Genomic DNA, 9,268 nt, shown 5'->3' with positions numbered 1-9,268 from the left:
TTATTATTATTATTATTATTTGCTACCACTATTATTAGTGATACTACTACAACTACTACTACTAACAACGTTATTTACATTTAAGCTTGATTTGAATCGTCTAGGGATAGAATAAAATACAAAGCACGTCCTCGGGTGGAAAGGGTTAACTATTTCAGTTCGTGGATTTGGAAGTTGGATGCCCGTCCTGGTTTAAATCAGAGGGTTGGTTCGGGTGTATTGCTTACATGCTGCTACTCAAGGGCGAGCGAGGCTGGTCCCCATCGTCTTAAATGTCGGGACTGCGTAGCCTAGCCCTGGACCCCTACGCTTCGGATGAGAGGAGAAAAGGATTAGATTATGGGTGAATGGATGGAAAGTTTCTAAAATTGGAGCAACATTTGGCAGGTGTTGATTTGGAAGATGTCTTGTAGTTTGGGGTTGTGTGATGGGTTTTTGCTTTTTTTTAATCTCTTTTTTATTTTTTTTATTTTTTTTTTTTTCACGGAACTTCGAATTCCTGGTAGTTAATGACAGGAATGTGGAGTTTACGCCTTGTTATTTTTTTCCTCCTTCACCCCACCTGGTGTGTGTGTGTGTGTGTGTGTGTGTGTGTGTGTGTGTGTGTGTGTGTGTGTGTGTGTGCGTGCGTGCGTGCGTGCGTGCGTGCGTGTGTGTGTGTGTGTGTGTGTGTGTATGTGTGTGTGTGTGTTTCACCTGCACCTTCACCTGATGTTCATTCTAATTCTCCACTATATCTCTTCCGTTCGCCGTCTCCTGATCCACTAATGATGAGTGTTACACCTTTATTTACGTCTCTTTCCACACTCACTCTTATCATGGCTGGTATAATCCATCGACCTTAAATTTAGGGAAGATATTGGGCCTTTTACAGTTTATTTTTCGTGGCTAAGTGGCAGAATAATATGGCAGTGCAATGGGTTCGTCTTTTCCATAGCAGTTATATTCTTTATCTGATTATCTCATACTAATTGTTACTCCTTTATTCCATCCTAGTGTTAAGGTGGGGAGATGGTAATTTTAGGCCAAGTGGAGAGAGTATAGTCCTTGTTGCAAGTAAGCTTCTCTTCCTTGTACATAATCTTTGTTCTTCGCCACTATCGTTCCATGACCTCTGTACTGCCATCCCTCTCACTCCACGTGCCTCTTATGTCTCTTTACCCCTTATCATTATCTTACTTCTCTTTCTTATCCTTCCTATCTCCCCATCTTCCATCCCCTATCATTCCCTCTCCGCTTTCCTTTCATTCTCCCTATTCCTCTCCCCTAACTTTTTGTGCTCCCTTTCCGTATCACATTACTTCCCCCTCCCCTTATGCTTCTTTTCCGTATCCCGTTACCCGTCCGTCCTCATTCCCACACTTCCCTTTACCTATACCTAGTCCACCCTCGCCCCTCACACGCTCCCATTAACTTATCTGTCCTCCCATAACCCTTCCAATCTCCCCTTCATATCTACGCTACCTGACCCCTCCGCCATCCCCCCACGCACCCCCTGACCCCCAGTACATCCACGTGTGAGCCCCAGCACCGCAGGCGACATTAGAGTGTGTTCATCTGTTAGTCATAGCATAGCATTCATCGCTTGGCTAACGCAGCTGCAATAATTGGTCATAAAGCGTGGATACCTTGCCCGTCGTTATGCCAGTAGCCTACAGTACTCGTGGCTCTGTCTGCCTTCTGCTCTGAGTTATTCTAAAAGTACTAGAGATATTATAGAACCTTTAAATACCGTACACGGTACTTGAAATATTAAGTTTTTAAAGAGTAGAAGATGAGTATAGTATAATACAGCAAGTTTGTTAATTTAAGTAGTAGCAGCAGTATCAAGTGGCTTTAGGGATACCTGGACTATGAAGTTTGTGTGGAGAGAGAGAGAGAGAGAAATAATTTCGCTCGATCATTGAAAGAGTAGAAGGAAAATATAGAATACTGTCGCAAGTTTGTTCAAGGAGTAGAAGAAATATATAGAATAATTTCGTTAGTTTGTTTAAAGAGTAGGAAAACGTAGAGTAATATCTCATGTTTTTTTAAAGAGTAGAAGTAGAAGTAGGAATAATTTCGGAAGTAGTAGCAGTATCAGGTGTTTTAAGAGTAGCAGACGTAAACCAGGTGCTCATCAGGCGTTCCCCAAGTACCTACCTGCGGTGCACCTTCATCTCCTCACTGTCTCCTTCACCTGAGATGTATGGTTGGTGGGAAGGGGGGTCTAGCGCGTGCCTGCTCGGGGTACGCGCCCCTCTTCCCCTCCTTCATCGCGTCCTAAAGAAATTTAGTATTGTAATAATAGCAGTAAGGGTCGAGGGTACATTGTGTGGGATGGTTGCAGGGTTGAAGTGGGAATTTTTAGCTATATATATATATATATATATATATATATATATATATATATATATATATATATATATATATATATATATATATATATATATATATATATATAATTTTATTACGACCCGGAGAAGGTGCTGGTAGGGGGTTCCATAAGTTGATAAAATTGTCTTGTAGTTGCAAGTATAAAACCAAAATGACATGGTAACTGCTGATGAGTCGGATGAAGACTTTAGTCTCTTCGTTATGGGGTCTCTCCAAAGCTGGATAAATCGTCTGGCTGTAGCAAAAATATATATAAATTTGTACTGAATGAGTTAAGGGAGACTCTCTTTACCTTGGAGTCCCTTCGAATTTTAATAAAATCGTCTGTGGGTGGCAAAATATAAATAACAAAAGATATCAACTACCTGAGGGAGTTAGGATAGTGTTGTGTGTTACGGAATAGTTAATTACATAAGGTTATTTGATATTGTGGAGGATGGTAAGAATAGCTGAAGTGAAAAAAGGTCGTTATCATTTGTGCCTGATAAATAAGAGACATAGGCCTACCGAGGTTGGGCTGGGTCTCTCTCTCTCTCTCTCTCTCTCTCCCCACAATAGAGAGAGAGAGGAAAAGAAAGAAGAGCTAAGGGGAGACTAGGGGGAAAAAAGGGGGGAGCATTGAATGTGGAGGGGGGGGGTAGGAGGAGGCAAAAACTGGAGTAGAAATGGCATTGTTGAGAGGATGCTGGCAAAAATTTACCCCTTCGCCGCAAGGACCTCATTTTGTATCAAGTCCTTCCTATCTCCAGACGATTTTATTCAGGGTAGGCTTAGATTGATCGAAGTGGGGGATTAGGTGTAGGTAGACTTCAGTAACCCCTCCTACGATATCTGAATACAATCGTCTGGATGTAGCAAGATTCATTCCTCCTTTCCTCCTCTTTCACATAATCTTTCTCCTCTCGTCTTTTCATCTTTCTTCCTCCTCTCCTCTTCTCCCGATCATCTTTCTCCTCTCCCCTTCTCCTTCATCCTCCCCTGCACACCTTCCACATGTCTGTTTTTTACCGCCCTTATCTCCACTTCCCGTCACCACTGAATGGTACGCTTCCACATTCCCTTCTCGGCTTCCTTTCCTACTCTTAACCAATCCATCTGTCTCGTTGACTGGTGGTTCTCGGGTCCGTGTCCTTCCCTTACCGTTAACGTGGTCCATGTAATCGATAGTCTCTGTTTCCTACCGTTTACGTCGTCCATGTACTCTATGGCCTCTGTTTCTTACCTCTTACTTGGTCCATGTACTCTATAGGCCCTTTCCTACCCATTACCTGGTCCATGTATTGTATAGGCTCCGTTTTCTACCCAGTGACTGGTCCAGATTCCTAGTAGATTCCATTTCTTACCCCAAATTGGTCGATATTCTTTACAGGCTACGTTTCCTACCCATTAACTGGTCAGTATTCCCTAGACTTCCCTTTCTACCCATGACTGGTCCATGCTCACTCGTCCTTCGTGTGTCTCGGCACACATACCCCTGCCCACTACTGGTCCATTTATTTTTGTACCCTTGTACTCTTCGGCTATTTCTCTCCGCATAACTATACCTTCTGTCTCATCCCTACTGCTTCTCAGTTCCCTTTCAATTCTTTAACTTTTTTTTTTTTTTTTTTTTTTATGTACACTTCTGTTGATACTTCCTGGCCTCCTCACTTCATCCTCTCTCGCCCTTACCCATAACCAGTCCATCCATAAAGTTCCTGGTACTTCTCGTCTGCCTTCATCCACTTCCCATAACTAGTCTTTTGGTACAGTCATGAGCAAAAGTTCTTCCATATTGGCTGTACCAATGGGAGGTGCTATGTGAACATGTTTTTGTGATGGCAATAGTGCAGTGTGAAGCGCACGTGAGTATGAAAAGGATATCCTCTGACATTATGTGAGAGATGAGACGTGTGAAATGCTGGACACATTGCTGGCAAGGGACTGACGGCAAACTTTTGCTCATAGCTGTACATCCTTAACTGCATTTCCTTTCCATAACCGGTCTATTTGTCATGGTCCTATAGCACTTTTCGGCTAACTTTCCCTACCTAGAACTCGTCTCCTGGTACACTCGCTCCAGAAAGTGTCGGTGCACTGTGGGTCCGATGTCATCCGGAATGATTCGACCATGTGGCAGTGATAGCCCGTTAATACCTGTATATATTATAACATTTACGGCCATTCCCTACTCATTATGAAGGACACAAGAGGTATCTGATACAGCAGTCATCTATCGTCAGAGATCCCTGCGTGTGGGAGGACAGAACCGCAATTTCCAGTTTCCTTTGTTCCGTGTGTCATAATATTTAACACATATTATGCACCGATACTTTCTGGAGCGAGTGTACATCTTGGGTCCACCTTTCCCTCATAACTATAATTATGTAGTGCAGTTTCTTGTTCTCTGGTAATTTCCAGCTCCCCATCCCTACCCAGAATTCGTCCATTAGTACAGCTCCCATTCCTTTCCCAACCCATAACTCCTCCATTAGTACATCTCATTCTTTTCCCTACCTGTACTTGTCCAGTAGCACATCTCTCAATCCTTTCCCTGCCCATAACTCGTCCAGCATTACATCTCATTCCTTTCCCTACTCGTAACTAGTCCGTCTGTTTCGTACCCTGGTAGTTTCCGGCTGCCTCTCCTAACCGCAGTTCCTCCCTTGGTATTTCTTGGCCCCCTACCCATAATTCGTCCCCTGGTTCTTCTCGGCCCTTTTTGCCCAACCCATAATTCGTCCCTTAGTACTTCTCGGTCCCTTTTCTCCCCCTCCTAACTAGTCCCCTTTAAGCTGGTAGTACCCACAAATCCCCTCCTGTGTCGGACACCACACACACCACTACTTCTTCCTACTTTTTTTCGTCTACCCCGGTAATCTTACAAACTAGGCCGCCACCACTGTCTTGCTCTGCCTTAGTTACGGGAGGAGTATTATCTTGTTTTCGTGTCGGGTACCAATTAACCTGACTACACCTGCTACCTTTGGCGCCTTTACCGGGGATTGAACTTTGAATGACGGAGGAAAAGATAAGCCGCCCCCTCCCCATCATTGACGATAGTTTTTGAAGCACGTGACGAAGATGGAACGTGTTTGGCCTCGGTGTTGTTGACCGCTCTTTAATGTGGGTTGTAGGCTGATCACATCTAATAAATACAAACATTCTATATAGTACTTAAATTAGGGGCTTGTCTTTTTGTTAGTGGTTAAATACATTATTATCATCATCATCATCATCATCATCACTGTAGTCTGGCTGCTGCCTGTCCACTTTGCATTATAATATTTCAGCAGACGACAGGCGATTTTACAATGCTCAAGACAAACCGAGAACAACACGAAAATTGTTAAAAAACATAATGATTAATGCTTTAGCCGAGAATAAAGGTCCTCATTTATTCCTCGCATTTTGACAACGGCGGACACATTTTTAATCTTAGAATCACCTCAGTCAAGGGGCTAAACATAAGGCAGTGGTAAATGATAAGTGAACCTCAAATCCAGTGACATTTTGATTATTTTCCTCCTTGCTACTTCCCTGTTACTCTCTGGGGCGCAGGTTAAGTGGTTAGAATGCCCAACTCGGTGTTAAGTTTCAACCCCCGAGAAGTGACTGGATGTTTTACAGTCACATAATGCCACCATGGGGAGTAGGCCAGTCATCTACCCCTTAAATCTACTGGACAGTGATAGCCTACCCTCGGTCCCCTACTTTTTGAAAGGGATAAGATGAGGCCTTTTTTCCTTCATGCTGTTTACTAACGATTATATTCTATCATAGGGGAAACACACACACACACACACACACACACACACACACACACACACACACACACACACACACACACACACACACACACACACACACACACACACACACACACACACACACACACACACACACACACACACACACACACACACACACACACACACACACACACACACACACACACACACACACACACACACACACACACACACACACACACACACACACACACACACACACACACACACACACACACACACACACACACACACACACACACACACACACACACACACACACACACACACACACACACACACACACACACACACACACACACACACACACACACACACACACACACACACACACACACACACACACACACACACACACACACACACACACACACACACACACACACACACACACACACACACACACACACACACACACACACACACACACACACACACACACACACACACACACACACACACACACACACACACACACACACACACACACACACACACACACACACACACACACACACACACACACACACACACACACACACACACACACACACACACACACACACACACACACAGTGGACCGCATCTTGCATTCTCAGCTTCCTGCAGGTGTGTTGCGATCGGCTGCCAGGGCGTAAATTAACCTTTTCAGCTAGTGGACTCCTTTCTTGTTTATTCTTGCCATCTCCAGACGGTTTTATTCAGCTGAGGAAAGACTTGGAACTGGAAGGTTTAGATATAGCCTTCCTTAACCCCTTCACTTTTTATGGCTCTCCGGAAACCGAATAAAATCACTAAATAGCAACAAGAATAAAGTATACAACCTCATCTGATCGAAGGAGAGAGAGAGAGATTGATGTGTTTATTTCCGGACGATACTGGTTGTTCATAAGCTAGTATATCAAAGAATGTGATACCAGCATCAACCTAAAATGTCCGCCATGGCTAGATTCGAACCCGGTCTCAGAACAGGAAGCCACGGCAGTAGCAACTGAGCAGCGGCGATTCTCATATCCATGTCATTCTAAAACAAAACAGGCACGGAAGTGGTCGCTAGTAAATTTGTTTGCGACTGTGCACCTTCTGGCAGTCAGTCGTAAAACACTTACTGAGGCTGGGAATGTGAGAAGCGATCCAGTCTAGGCTTCATAATTCTCACTCTCAAATCAAGTTATATACTTTATTTTGTATTGCTACTTTCGACGATGTTAATGCAAGAAAAGCCTCTCATTGAAGGGGTCAGTGAGGCTATATCTTACGTTTTCAATTTGAAAAATCTCTCAGCTGAATGAAATCGTCGGGAGATAACGAGAATAAAACAAACTACGCCCTCGAGCTGAAGGAATATTATTTATGTATTTTATTTATTTATGTGATTTTTTAAGAGTATATCCAACCTTTTGACGCGGCGGTCTTCAAGGTCACGGGTTGGTTTAACAAACAAACTTAGGACAAATTCCTTCCCTTAGTTTGTTTGTTTTCATATGACGAAACTGAACCAGTCTTACAGCTTGAATATGAAAGTCGTGGTTGCATGCTTGAATAATTATACTCACATTTGTAAGGGTTTAATAATACAGCAAAGAGTCCAGGTTGTAGGCTGACTGAGGAGAGAGAGAGAGAGAGGGGGGGGGGAGATGAAGTAAGCATTCCATATTTGGGTATAATTCTTCATCAGGAAATCACAGTGCTATCTTAGTTACATGTCCTGTGTCAGAAAGATGATTATTCAGGTTCCGTTATGCAGTTATTGTTCTTGTGATGAGATTCTATTTAAGTAGTTCAGTGTTGGATGAGATACATGTGTACAGTAAAGAACGCTTCTTTATTTCCGTTTATGTAATTTTGGGGATGAGTCGGGGAAGGATCCAAAGACTATATATCCTGTTAATATGATAAGCACCTTTTTACCTATCGAGATTTCATATACCATTCTTGATTATGAGAGTGTATGTCAACTTTTTTTTTTTTTTTTTCCCCGTACAGTATAGTCAGCCTTCAGTTGTTTGACTTTAGTTCCTGCTATGAACAGCTGTGTTTGGAAGCGGATAGGACGCAAACGTTGTCCACAGAGGCGCACCGGCAAATGCGTCTGGAATGTGTGACTGTGACTGAAGATGTGTCCTGCTGTGAAAATATTGAGTCCGGCAGCATAAAATAGCCTGTCATTAGCTAGAATATAATTAAATTGTTATGGTAGTGAAATGGTTAAAGGTTTTTGTAGTTGGTGGTTGTTTGAACGCTTGTCCGGCCACTTTGAGCCTCCTCTTTGATGTAAGGGACTTGAAAGGAGGGTCCGGTGAGGTTGAGTTTTTTTTTTTTATCGGTGTGTGTGTGTGTGTGTGTGTGTGTGTGTGTGTGTGTGTGTGTGTGTGTGTGTGTGTGTGTGTGTGTGAGAGAGAGAGAGAGAGAGAGAGCACAATGCAGCCAGGGGACGAAGGGAGGGAAGGGTTACTTTGGAGGGAACCGATGGAGGAAGGGTGGGAAAGATGAGCGTTGTGGGAACAGACGAAGGAGGGGGGATGGAATAGTGAAACTGAATGGGAAAGAAGGGGGGATCAGACGGAGGGAGGGAGGAACCAAACGAAGAGATGGAGGAAGGGTGAATGTTGCGAGAACAGACAGACGGAGGGAGGGAAGGGTTCCTTCAGGGGTACAGAAGAGAAGGAAGGAGAAAGGGAGGGAGGGAAGGGTGAACGGAAGGATAAAGATAGAGGGAAGGAAGGAGCAGATGAAGAGATGGAAAGTGAAGGGAAGGATGAGCGTGGAGGGAAAAGATGGGGGGGAGGGAAGGAGCAGACATGGTTGAGGGAGGAAGGGAAGAGTGAGCGTTGAGATCAGACGAAGGGAGGTAGCTAGAGAGGGTAAGGTGAGGGACGAGGGAACTGATGGATGGAGGGAAGGGTGAGGGTTCGGAGAACGGACTGGTAAGAAAGAGTCGGAAATATTTACGAGTGAATTCTGAAAACTGAGAGCGTGAAGTGTATGCAGCTGTCCAGTTTCTGACAGTCATTCGTGAAATCCATGATGGGAGGAGTGATTAACTTGTCTGCCGTACTTCTGAAGGCACTCTATAACGTGGATTACAGACGAGTTTATTC

Source organism: Coenobita brevimanus, chromosome 23, assembly GCF_032717465.1.
Source record: "Coenobita brevimanus isolate Jiangsu-jjx chromosome 23, ASM3271746v2, whole genome shotgun sequence".
Lineage (NCBI taxonomy): Eukaryota > Metazoa > Arthropoda > Malacostraca > Decapoda > Coenobitidae > Coenobita > Coenobita brevimanus.
This window is presented reverse-complemented; position numbering follows the sequence as displayed.